Source organism: Megalobrama amblycephala, linkage group LG1 (genome assembly GCF_018812025.1).
Source record: "Megalobrama amblycephala isolate DHTTF-2021 linkage group LG1, ASM1881202v1, whole genome shotgun sequence".
Lineage (NCBI taxonomy): Eukaryota > Metazoa > Chordata > Actinopteri > Cypriniformes > Xenocyprididae > Megalobrama > Megalobrama amblycephala.
The window spans coordinates 38163981-38176519 of NC_063044.1; the positions used below are offsets into that span (position 1 = coordinate 38163981).

Consider the following 12539-nt stretch of genomic DNA (forward strand, 5'->3'; position numbering starts at 1 on the left):
TTATATACATTACAGACTGCGTCCTAAATCATGAACGTACACTTAAAGGTAATATGTAATATGCAGTAAAATATCCAAAAACCACTAGGCCAGTGTTATATATTTTGTTCACTTGAGTACTTACAATATCCTAAATGTTTGCAACTATTTGTAAATCGGGAGAAAATTGCAATTTTAACCAAGGCTCCGGGACGTGTGAGGAGTTGCCTGTCAATTGCGTCATACCCGCGTTATCCTTGGTTTCCGGTTTTATTTTGTAGAAACCATGGAAACACCAAAGACGCTTTAAAATATTACATGTTTTAATAGACAAGGGAACAAGTGTCTTGATAGATTTATAAACAGAAAACTAATTATTGTTATATAGCTCAAAACATTTATTCTTATTGTTTAAATCTAATTTTCTTGATTTTTTGCGAGTACCATAATTTACCATGCCTTAGAGAAAAACACTATTTTGTCAAGTAGCTAACATAGCATAATCAGATGCAGCTTTATTTTTAGTAATACAGCATTTTCTCTGTTATACAATATGTTTTAAAATGAATTGCATGGCATTTGTCAACACAAGCCATCCAGCATTAATATGATATTCTAAAATCGATCTATCTGCAGTGTTTCAAACAAGTGTCTCACAGCGAACGCAAAGAGTAACGTTATAATATTTTCAACACACTCAAATGTATCTAATATGATAAACAGAGCTGTTAATAAAAGTTCCACTGCTCCAGCGGCCTCATTCAGCTCCACAACACTCGGTCCTGCTCTGCTTCATACTACAATAAGGTTAATAATCACATCCATGAACATGATTTCTTCCTGAGTCCTATCCCTATTCTTTTGCACGTCCGTTGAGGTGGAGACCACATGTCCCAAGATTCCACGCTCAAACTTGGTGTCATCAAGCTACGCCTTTGTTTTGAATAGGCCTCTAGCGGACAGAATTCCTACATACTGCACCTTTAAGCCCAACAATGGCCACTAGGTTTTTTTTTCTTTTTTTTCATTCTTACATCTAACAGGGAATTTCTACAACTGCGAAGTGAGTGTTAAAAAATATTTGTACGTGGAACTAAAATTTTGGCTATTTATTTGAATGTCTTTTATGTAGGCTATAGTAGACTATTGTTTTACCAAAGACTTTAGAATATACCAGTTTAACACAAGTTACTGTCCTTCTCAAACTGTAATTTTTCCAAATTATGTAAAAATGGTGAAAATATTATTTAATTATGTTATGTAACTTAAAAATAAGTTATTTTCCTTTTGATGTAACAATAATAGGCTAACTACATTATAGTATTTGTTTGTTTGTTTTTGAAGCTACATCATTACATTAAGCATGGTGTAAACTCGAATAAGGACAACAAACGCCTGCTTTTTGTTTGCACTTTAAGGCTGGAATAGCTTACACTACACGAATTTTAAAATATGAAACGATTTTAAAACACTATACAATTTGCGGATTTTATAAATGGTTACAGAGAACAGAGAATACACTAAACGACTGAGGATCATACACTATCGCTGTGTGCGAACAGAGTAGTAGGCCTATGTCCGAATTCATATTACATGCATTCGTACTATATCGTACTTTTGCAATGGTCGTGAAGTAAATTTAAATTCAAATGTAGTACCTACCAAAGTCCCTCCTATCTCTTTGAATGGAGAAACATCAAATTCTCTAAAGCTGTTTGCCAAGCTTTCATATTTTCAATCATCAATGAAATCTGACAACAACTGTCTCAGAAATTTGGTTTCTAAACGCTCAAATCATGACAAAAAACGGTATTGGATCAGGCTGGATCAACCTAATGCGCATGCGCAGTCTTAAATGCGCGTCTTTTGTGCCTCATTTCGGAGGCGCGCATCTGACTGTTTCAATAGAAACCGGAGCTTCTAATGGCCTCTGCAATGACACGATGACATTACCAGTCGGCGATTGGCTCTTATTTAGCACTTATTTGCACTTTCTCCCATTCAAAACAATACGAGTGACGCGTCTTGTGTTATTCTATAGTCTTTGGTACATACTCAACAGTACGCGATTTCGGACGCAGCTTAACTCAAACTTTCGAAAATCGTTCAGAACACAACAACAGAAACTCGCCCCTTGTTGCTAGGAGACGCACTACAGATTCACGGGAGACCATAGCAGTTGGGGAAAAATAGCTAAATTCATTTGGAGGGTAGACGCGATAAGAATGGACTCTATGATTAAAACAGGAGTTAGAGGTGAGTGGCACAGTCAGTTGTTTTGTCTGTTACCGTGAATATAATAAAAGCTATCAATGGCCGTTTACTGTAGCCTAATATAATAAATCGTTCGCAATCGCAGCTATATGTTCAGGCTATTTATCCACTTATCCACAAATGTTAATGGGGAGCCCAAAAATATGAATATTAACATAAAAATTAATGATTTAAGATTTACCTCAGATGTTGCTTTGTTGATGTAGCTCATCTCCATTTTCTTCTTGAGCTTTGTGACTTCGCGCCCTTGATTTCCATTGGCTGACTTCATCATTCATATGTGATCTAAAAATCGGCTCAAAAATATCAAAGATGTTTTGATATCCTCTGACTGGATGGAATCATAGTCTGAAGCTAAAAAAAACAGAGTCTGTGCCTGTCATACACTACTAGATTTTTTCTGTGATTTCTGCCAAATCCAAATGCCCAAAAGTCGTGTAGTGTATATTCCAGCCTTTAGTCGCAATGAAATGAAAGCTGAGGTTGTTGCGGTACAACCACATACATTTCCACAACACAAGATGGCGCCAGTTTAAAGCTAACAGCCAAAACATTCAGTCACTGAAACGTGTAGCAGATTTGCATGGCTTTTTTCTACAGAAAAAAAGAGCTTTCTGTGATTTGGTTCATTTGGTGGTTGCTAACAGGCTTGTCCAATAGAAAAGTGATCCAAACGTCCAACAGTTTCATGTTTCTCCAGGATTTAGGAAACATCAGCAATGGTAACCACAAGAACCTCAGACAACCATACTGGTTGTGAAAGTGTGGTTAGGCTCATGAGGACATGATTAAGTATGTCAAACAGTTCCAGGTCTTTACTGTGAGTTTTTCATGTCTTTAATCTTTTTTGGTCTACCTCAGCGATGAGTGACCAGAGAGACACTATTCAAAAGCCTTTTTTTGCCATCTTTATTGATTCAACAACAAATGTTTTCAGGATTTACATGCAAATGCTTTACAGTAAATAATAGGCATTGTGCAAAAAAAGACTTATGATTGACTTATTACAGTATACTGAGATTAAGTTCTGGGGTTTTAGCTGTTTCCTGTACTAACAAAAGTAGTTCAAATAGATTATATCTACCAGTGAAAAAATAGACAAGTTTCACAAGTTTTATCCAAAACAGCAATTAAATACCTTATTATTGTGGAGGACTTTGTCACAGGATGCTAAACATGCTGAACTGTTTTTTTCTTAAAACTTTAAACTTAGAGAGAGTGACTTTAACTTTTGTTTGTTTGTTTTGGGTGAGCTCCACAGCGTGTGTGTTGCAGATGGATATACTCTCATGAAGTTGCTCTATCCTGCTCCTGAACTGAGCCTGAGTTTTACTCACGCACCTCAGGGTTGTTATTCTGTATGGTTTTTGTACCCTGTTTTGCCACATTCTTCAAGTATTGATGGCCCACCTCAATTAGATTTTAAGACAAATACTCATTGATATGCCTTCTACAATCAATTCAAAGTTATATATAAAGACTCAATAATGAAAGATGCTGGTTTTATGAGAAGGACTAACATGGTACAGTATGCCAACAGACTAAAGGTTTTGCGTCTGTGGTTGTTCCCCAGTGGCCCTTCCAGCCCTGCACTGAGGCAGAGATTAAAACCAATGGCCTGTTTTTCTCAGACTAAATCCCACCCACTCTTCTTCCTGTGAGAACGCTCTGTCTCAGACAGATCTCGCACTCTCTCCAAGGGAGAAAGTTAGGTCAAGCGAACCTGCACTTGAGAGCTGCTGTGGATTCTCCCTTGGGGAACATGTAGTACTCGTCTCTGATTATGCAGCTCTCAGAAGGACCACAGAAATGGGTCCAGGAGAAAAGCCAGAGCAGAATCACCAAAAGATCAGCTTGGGGCTGTTTGCATAAAGTAATCGACGTTGGAATTGGAGGAATTTGAGGCAAATGGACACCATTTCAGCCCTGAAACATGAGAGGATGCTTTGCACAGCACATGCTTTGCCTTGCCTCCCAGCCTCTCATCGCCCTCCCCGCTGCCTTAATAAAACAAACAGGTCGCGTGGTCAGGTCACATTCCCATGAGTTTATCTGGCGACTAGAGATCTTGCCTGTTGAAAAGCAATTAATAAGGAGTCCCATCCTTTTAAAGATCACATCTACACCTCTTTTGGTTCACTTTGTGGTGTAAATGGCATGAGAATCAGAATACGAGTTGAACCAGATTGAGAGAAGAATTTTGCTCTCTGCACCTTTGACCTTCAGCCATGCTGGTCGGGGATCAGCAGCTTGTGATTGCGGTGGGAGACGAGAATGTAAAAAGGGAAAGGCTTTGGGGGGAGACTACAGACTCAAACCTTTCCCTCTCAAAGGCCCCCAAGGCGTCGTTAGGAGTCCCGCGAGAGGGGCACTTCTACTGTTGGGTACGGCCATTGAAGACCGCATCTGGAAAGCATTAGTCTATTATTGCCCATGCAGGGCTGAGAGAAAAGGCCTATCTCATGGGGAGAGTGCGACTCTCTCCCATCATTATTCCACTGCAGTGAAGTGGTATGAGGTTAAATGTGCATGCATGAGAGTCAGCTAGTGTACGAAACAGATGAAGAGATATGAAAGTGCCTGTGTATGGGTCTTTGTTCATAGGACTGGCCTTTTGATTTTGGAGCAGGAAGTGGAAAGCAGCATCCTTGGCAACAGAGCTATTCCATCTGGACCACAAACTTGAACAAAATGGCTTTGTATGTGCAACTCGCCCCCACCTAAAAGGAGCCGGCCTCTGGTGTGTCATACCAGGTGCTCGGCCTTCATCCTCGGCGACATCAGCCCAGCTGCGAAGGGATGCCCCTTGCAGATTCTGTAACTGGGCTTATTTCATTGAACATTACACAGACGGTACATTCATACGAGGGATGTGGCCTTCATCTGTTTTGGATTTGTCAAAAGGCTTATTCTCTCAGTTTTTTCCTCCAAGCGTTCGGCACCATCTGCAACAAAAGCCCTGAGCCTAAGGGGAGGATGGCAAAGAATATTATTTCAGCGTATCCATCAGCAATATGGATCCTCCCTCCTGTAAAGCATCACTCAAGGAACCATCTGCGACAGAGGACGATCACAACTTGATCTAACACTCACTGCTACTCAAGATGTGGTACCCCCATAAATGTGCCATAACCAGAAATCACACTGTGTTTGGGCTGAGTGCCCAGACCCTGGACGATACAGTCCTCACCATCACCTCCAGACCCCCCTGCCGTGCCCAGTTCCATCACTCCTCCGCCGCCCCCCTTGTTCATCTGTTTCCAAAGCATCTCTGACTACACCAGCCCCCGCTCTTCTCTGGCCTTGGCTGGGCTGTTATTGAGCAGAAGGCATTTCACAGACACTCCCTTAGAGACTAGTGACCTCATCAGTGGGCAGGAAGTCAAGGGGTTCAAGTTCTCCTTGTGAAAGTAATCCCACACTTCCCTGAATATTTCAGCTGGTGGTGGTGGGAGGGAGTAGAGCACTGGGAGATGGATTTGGGGGTGTTAGAAAGCACCAACTCAGTTGTTTCTCACTTTTGCCACATCGTCAGTGTTGGATGCTAATTCCTTTTTCTTCACCTCATAAAGAAAATGATTTCAACACTGGGCCCGTAGCATCTGGAAACGTGGCAGCAGATGTGGTGAGAGTTAGAGAGCCCTGTGTAAGAGAAGAATGACAAAGGAAGGCCAGAAGACATGGTGTAATGAAGTAGTATCCTCCACGGACGCATTTCTGAACAAATCATACTGTGTATTCATGCTCCACTGATGGAGCACGTCTGGTCTATTAATACCCTGATGAGAGAAACAGAACGTCTAGAGCTTCATTCCCTATTGCTGATGGTGATCAAGACTGTTTGTTTGTGTTTCATTTGTTTAGGCCTCAAAAATGTCATTGGGGGAGCAATACACTCATTCAAAATGGACTTCAGCGGTATCAGTTTAAGCTAAAATGCACCAAAATCTGATGGGTATGGGACATGTCATTCATTTGTATGCCATATCTCATACAGCTGTAAATGCAGAAAGAAAATAATGGTTAAAGAGGAAAAACACACATGCAAACTATTTACCAAAGTACATTTTTATGCAGTACATGCATGAATCCAGGCAGATTCGTTGAAACTCAATTTAGAAAAGATTCAAAACACCCCCAACTTAAACTTTTCTTAAACACTCCCTTGAGCTGAATTTCATCTATAAGCATATTTTAATTTGAAGATTACATTACAATGATTAAATGCTGTTCCAAATCTAAGAAAACAGTCCAAATTGTTTGAAGAAGAAAAAAAAAGCCACTGACATAAAAGTCAAACAGACATTGCAAACAGGAAATAGATGGAGTTTCCAGATGCTTTAAGGAGATTATGACAATACTTTCAAGACAGATCAATAAGGCAAGTGGTATACAAAGCCTCAGGTTACGCCTTACATTCCTAAAAAAGGAGCTCAGATGAATGCACATTGGTCCTTCCACAGGCACCTGCTCTTCATTCAATAATGCACCACAGCCGTGTTGTAACGAATGCAGGCAGGTTTCTATCAGTCTTTCTGCTGATGCTGCAGAAACCATAGACACAGATATACACATTCACACTTCCCCAGAAGGGTAAGTCTGGTCTAGGCCACTCCTACTATGCTCAAAAACAAAACAACAAAAAAACCCTGCCAGAAAACACACCAATTGAGAGAGAGAGAGAAAGCCAAAAAAAAAAAAAAAAAAATCTGAGCCTGCCAGGACTGGTCTGTGCTCAGATATAGAGGAAACAAAGAAAAGAAATAATCCCCTGTTTGTTGACATTAAAAAATGACTTTATACCTCAAAACCTCAATATGTTTTAGATATTACCCACTGCTTATTCTTAGAAAATATACACAGTTTGAAGCGAACATACATACATGGCATGACATACCACACCACAACTGTACCACACTCAGTATGAGTAAAAAAAAAAAAAAAAAAAAAAAATGGTGGGCTGTAAACCAAAAACCAGTGAAAGCATTCAGTATGAGTGGCATGCTTGATCAACAGAAGGATTTTTTTAGGGAAAAAATACTGCATAAAAGACTTTCTGTTAATAAGACATGGGGGAAAACCCACTGTCTGCATAACAGCGCTTCGTACGTGGGGGCTTATTGCGTTTTGGAGGACTTTCCATATTAGTTTCTTTTGTGCTGTGATTCAGTCTGTTGCAAAATGGCCCATTCAAATAAAAGCAGTGCAAAAACTGGCTGAACATTCTGAGATAACCCATAAACCCCACAATGAGATCATTCAGCTCGTATCATCCAACAGTGAACAATCTAGAATCATGATGAACTGTGCTGCCTTGTGTCCAGGGCGTCTGGAGCGGGAAATTAGTGAAATGTATTACACATTAGATTGCCGCTCAACTCATTACTCCGCAGCTGCTAAAGAAAGTCACTCTGACAAGGCCTCCTCCACAAACCCATGATCTTACTAGGAAAGTAACAGCAGCACCAGGCCAAGGACAAACACAATAGTGCACATTATGAAATAGTTCTCCAGAGTGATAAAAACTGAAGCTGAATTATTGTAACATGGGGGTGGGGAATGGAAAAACAGGGGAGAAGGAGAAGAAGGAGACGAAAGAGATGTGGGGGGTGGAGAAGAAAGAAAGTGAGAAAGTGAGATAGAAAAGAGACAGCTGAATAAAAAGGAGAAAATAAGAAAACAGGAACTGGAGAGATGAATCATTAGAGAAGAAAAGAGAGATGGAGGAAAGAACATTGTGTTTGAATGACTGGAGATGGGAGGTTTGTTAAGTTTAGAATGACTGACTGACTGATAGAGATTGACAGCTCTGTACAGGGACATCAAGCACCTTTGTTTTTGTTTTTCAGGGGGCTTGACTCATGTGCTGCCATATGTGAGTTAAGACATGACCAAAGAAAAATGTACAATTGCTCATGCTAAAACTTTTGGAGTACTATATGTAGGTAACAAAATTAAATTGAAATTAAAATATTTGTAAAATAATATGAGTTATAATTTTATAGATAGATAGACAGACAGACATCTTTTTTTGTGCCTGGTGGGGAAACTATGGAAGTTTAGAGGGTTGGTAATTATAATGTTTTTTTTTTTTTGGTATTGAGTAACTAACGAAAGCAAATAGCGTGTGGAAGTCAAAACTCGACTAGACTAACCAAAGTCAAAAAAAACTTTATGCAATTCTTACACAACTTACAGTAATTATCAATGTACAAAGTTGTGCAAACAGACTTGGCTCAGATCTGAGGGTGCACATGCCCCTTGAATGGCCATGATGCCTCTACTGTATACATTTTGTTTTTGAGGGGTCACAAGGGTGAGTGGCCTTAAAAGATGGAACACCATGGTGCTCTGCTATGTGGGAAACGATAGAGGGAATAGTTTCAGGTCTGTTTGGGATAATTGGACTGCGTCCCTCAACTGGAACCCATGATGACTGTGTGTGCAAAAAGAGGGGAGTTTGCTGGGCTTTGGTGCTGGGGTAAGTCTGGTTCCCATTAGACCAGAGGCCCGGGGGTCGGTTTGTTTGCACAGGCAGAATGTCCCACAGGAGAGAGGGGGCAGGCCACAGTGGCTCCAGCCCACTGGGCTACGTAACAGAGAATATCAGCTGCAAAGTCTCATGCTCTTTCTGTACCGCCACCTATCTACCCTTTCCCCTGTCCTTGTAAGAAAAGAACAGCAAGAGCACCTCAAACCTTTTTTGGTTTTATTTGTGCAAGTTCAGCCATGTGTCATTGAGTGCACATGATTTGATGGATGTGTCATACACTGTTGAACCTTGCCCATTACTAATCGCCTTCTCGAAGTTTAATCTGCATGTGAGGACAAGTTATGCTTCACATGGGCTTGGCTTCTTCAATGTGTCAGTTGAAGTTTCTTCTATTATCCCTGTGGAAACACATATACCTTACGTAGGCCTAAATCTGAGTCATGCAAACACCTTCCATTAAAATCAACCTCAGCCTTTCTGGACGTCCAGACGTCTTCCGTACCTCCTTCATCCTTTGTGTCTGGAGCAGCTGTCATCACCTTTTTGTCTCTTCAGAGAGGTGTACCAGAGCTGGTAAAGGGGAGCAGGAGCTCTGCTGATTACAGGCAGTTAAGTGGTAACGGCACCATGGCCATGGACCGACACTAATGGCTAAAAGAATACGGTCTGTTTTTGAAGTGGTTTGACATTGACACCTCTGTGGCAGTTTGGCTAGGGCTGTAAAAAGCTTTACAGACCATAACACTGAAGATACTAGACACACTAGAGTTTGAGGGGCAATTTCAAGCAGGGAGCTTGTAAAGGCGTCCAGTTCCCCTCTCAGAAGAGGATAGAGGGCTCTCGACCTCACCCCCAGTTCCTCTGTCACAGGGGGAGGCTGATTTATAGAGTCGAGAGCTCCACGTCAACTTTCCTGGAATCCAGAGTCTTTTTGGAGGCACGTGGGGAGGCTCAGAGGGTGAGCACACACTGGAGGAAGAGGGAGGCCATATTTCTTCTTGACTGTTAAATCAATTGCCTCCCAGATGTGTGAGTTTATTGAGGCCTACTGACTGCACAACAGCGTCCTGCCCACTATTTTCAGTTACATACCCTCTGTTTCCCCGATGGATCCATTTTAAGCCTTGAAGATTCAAAGGGATTGTTATTTGAGATCAGAGATCCTAAGTGTAAACTCTGACATGCCTCAGGCAGTGACCCATAGTAGTGCGGAGAGCCAGAAAGGGCGAGGTAAGGGTCTTTGTGGTGAAAGGTTTGCTTGTTTAAAGACTGACCATTATATTCTCCTGAATTGGAGTCATTTGAGAACATAAGGAGTCAGCCACCTTTGAGACGGAAAAGCAGGATGAGTCAGATGTTTTTGTTATGGTCAAAGATTACAACCGAAGCATGACTTGTTATTGGGATCACTTTGCAATTGTGTGACAGTGACACTACACTTACAAATACATTTAGACAGTCCTATTGGTTTCATGGTAATGCCATCAATGAACCACCATGGTAACTTTTTAAGGTTTTGTGTTATGCTGTTATCCTCTTTGTGTTATCCTCCATCCTTTTGTCAGGTAAAAGAAGAAGAAAATATTATTGTCAGCATCCACGCCAATGCATGACGCAACAAAATAACAATCCCCCATTTTTAATGACCTACAGTCAGTAATCTAAGGCGTTCCGCTCAACAAGGACTCTCAGCCCATTTGCAACAATCTGCTTTCAGTTAGCACCAGCACAGACAACCCTGTCAGGATTCCAATGCGAGATGATTAACTGCAGTCTTCTGTGGGGCTATCAAGTAATGGTGTTCCTCAATTTATGAAGCATTCTTCACAGCAGCTGCAACGTGCCAAACTCAAACTTTTTGATAAACTTTGAAATTTACTCAGTGTAACTTGTCAGTACACAGTCACAAAGAAGCTTGTGTTATGACATAAACACAAGACACATGCAGACGCATAAACACGGATTTAGCCAACAGACAAAGAACGTCAAGGCTGAAATTCAACAAAGACTTGAGTAGACTGGGCTGATTTAGGTGTTACCCCTTGTTTTTCACTTCACCCTTCCTAAGACCTGCCAGATGTGGAAACTCCCATTAGTCTACAGGGATTAGTGCTCTGCCTCTTTTCCCTGTACACGTTGAGTCATCAACAATGATTATAATTTATCCCAGTCCTGGATTTGGTGCATAAAGTTTCTGTCAAGAAAATGTAGTTCATTTTTGGTTGTGTGGTGCATCTGTGCTATTTGCCCACAAGATTAAGATCTACTAAGAAGGAGATTTTTATATTTTCTTTAGAAGAAAAAATCTTGTGTGATAGAGTGATAACCAGATGGTTGCATAGAATTGCATGTCAAGTCAAAGCAGCTTTACAGAGATACGAAAGTGTCGGATAAACAATAGTGTCAATATTCAGCTGAAGTGTTGATTCAATTATTATTTGAGTTATGAAATGAGTTCAATTGAGCGATTCAAGCAGCTCTACAGCAGACAATTGTGTTGTTATTCACATTGAGTCAGTTCACTGTTGATTAAATTGTTTCAATTGTTCAATAACAGTGTCAATGTTGCAAAATTTGTCAATTATGAAACAAAGTCGAATCAGATCTGCAGAAAAAGTGGTCATCATTCAGCTCAAATCAGTTTAGGTTTCACTCTCATCCACCAGTGTCAGTGTAAGTCAAATCAATAATATTACTGAATATTAAGCGTCCCCAAGTAAGCAAACCAAAAGAGACAGTGGCACGGAAGCCAAACTCTAGGTCTTGCTATGTGGTTGATAAGGCGAACTGAGCAGATTTAACATGATTTAACTGTAACGGTTTTAATTGTGGTTGTTTGGGCATTGCATGGTGGTTGACGACATTGCCATGGTGTTATGAATGATTGCTTACTTTCCCAATTTTATGGATTGTTTTTTTATTTTTATTATTTAGATGGCCTTAACAAGCACCACTAACTAAAGTTTGGTATGATTCACATGTAAATCATCATGACATTTTGGTCATAGTCTATAGTATTCTGGACAGACATCTCTAGTTGACTCTATGGTCCTTTCAAATATTTAACTACAAACAAACGGCTGCACGTTCAACTCATTTGTCATCGTCTCCTCAAACATGATGAATGTTGCCACAATCTAAATGTTAATGGGGAGAAGGGCTTTGTTGAAAGCTGATGTTGTCCACTCTTCCTTAATGTTGCTTTTGAGACTCCAAATGGCAAAACAAAGCCATTGCAAGTTAATTTTTGCTGTTTTATGTGGAGCGTTGCTGCCAAATGTTCAGATATTAAACTTTCCCCCAAACACTGGCAATCATTTTGACTTCAATAGCTGGTGTTATTGCTCTGTTGATTGAATCTGGCCAATGAGTTCTTTTAGTTTTGATTGGCTGTGGTCTGTGAAGTCATATTCTAGTTATGGTACAGCTGTAACAACATCAGCAAACTTTTCCAGAGCTCTGTCCACTCCCTGCTACACATAATTCAGCCTTCATACAAAAAGTCTTTTTTAAAAACAAAGTGCAGTTAAAGATCTTTTCACATTTACTCTGACTTTATATTTTTAGATACTCTAAAACCCTAAAAGCAGAAGTATGATACCACTGAATGCTGATCAGTGCAAAATAAAGATGCCCTTACTGAATTGTCTGCTTGTCTGGAAGTGCATTTGCCCTTAGGAAATATTTCAAGATATAATTTTTTTCCTTCACAGTCACGCTTATTGTGTAAAAAACAAATGCATGATGTGCAAAAAAAACACTGTTGTGCAATAGACCTTTTCTCAAGTATCTG

General features: G+C 40.4%; 1 protein-coding gene across 1 annotated transcript in view; it reads left to right on the forward strand.

The window, feature by feature from the left end:
• Positions 1-2132: 2132 nt before the first annotated feature.
• Positions 2133-12539, forward strand: part of s1pr2 (sphingosine-1-phosphate receptor 2) — a 51481-nt gene continuing 41074 nt past the window's right edge. Inside the window, exon 1 of the mRNA XM_048191500.1 lies at positions 2133-2235. The gene's annotated coding sequence lies outside the window, so the exon portion shown is untranslated. The remainder of the gene's footprint in view (positions 2236-12539) is intronic.